The sequence below is a fragment of the Bubalus kerabau genome, chromosome 1, assembly GCF_029407905.1.
Source record: "Bubalus kerabau isolate K-KA32 ecotype Philippines breed swamp buffalo chromosome 1, PCC_UOA_SB_1v2, whole genome shotgun sequence".
Classification (NCBI taxonomy): Eukaryota; Metazoa; Chordata; class Mammalia; order Artiodactyla; family Bovidae; genus Bubalus; species Bubalus kerabau.
This window is the reverse complement of record NC_073624.1, coordinates 231,420,349-231,421,485: the sequence shown is the minus strand read 5'-3', so window position 1 is coordinate 231,421,485 and position 1,137 is coordinate 231,420,349.

Below are 1,137 nucleotides of genomic sequence, written 5' to 3'. Positions count from 1 at the left end.
ATATGGCACTGCTTCTTTCCACCAGCACCTTGACATTTAATGACACAAATCTCTTTTATGTGCATTATCTGTATTTTGGGGCTTTACCTTTCTCTGGGCTAAGTCACAGTGAAACAAGCACGGACTTACCAAGACAAGGTCTAGGTGGTAATTTAAAAATTTTTGTGTGTTTATTTCTTTTCTTTCCATCTCTAGCTTTCCCCTACACTGAGAGCTCCCCCTCTGAAGGCTCTTGATTCCATCCAACTTTTTGGCAGTTCACATGATGAATTTCTTACCTTGAGTGGGGCTATGCAAGAGGAAGCCACCAGGCGGGATCCAAGAGGCAGCGACTGACAGAAGGAGGGGCAGCCTGCTGAGGCTACGGTGATTTGGTAAAGGGTGTCCTCTTTTCCAGTGGACATAATCCATAATCCAGCAAAGTGTGAATAGCTCCAGCATCAAAGCGGTAGGATCCAGAGGTCCAGTGCGAGCTGCAGCTGTCGGACAGAAAAGAGCCATCATGTTTAAATCAAGGGCAATAAACTTTCTCGACAGCTGGATAAAGTTTTGGCCCAGTTCAAAGATCTCGACAAAGCAGTCCTCATGAAAGTAGATGTGCCAATGGTGGGGGCAGGGGTGTGGGGGTAGGCAGGAGCTAAACAATGACACTATTTCATTATTTACCTCTTGATTCTTATTTTTCTTAACCTCTTAATTCTTGCAACAAGCATTCTTGCTTACCCACCACACACCAAGCAAAGTTCAAGGTTCTTGTAATAGATTGAAAAAATGGCCTCAAATTCCTCTTGACAATGTGATGTTGCAACTCCTCCCATCAAGAAGTAAAACCTGTATCTCTGCCCTTTGAATCCTGTTACGGCCTTGTAACTTGCTTTGGCCAATGGGACATTATGGAATGTGATGCAAGCAGAGGAATGCTGACGGCTCATGCATTGGAACATTCATCATCATGCTCTGTGGAGCCAAGGGCACCAGGTGTAGAAGCCAGGGCTAGCCTACTGAAGGATGAGAGACTGTGTGGAGCAGAAATTAATCATCCCAGTTGAGCCCCATCTCCCAGAACAGCCAGCCCGCCAACATCCTAGACACATGAGTGAAGTATCCTAGACTATATCTAGCCCCAATCACATTGGC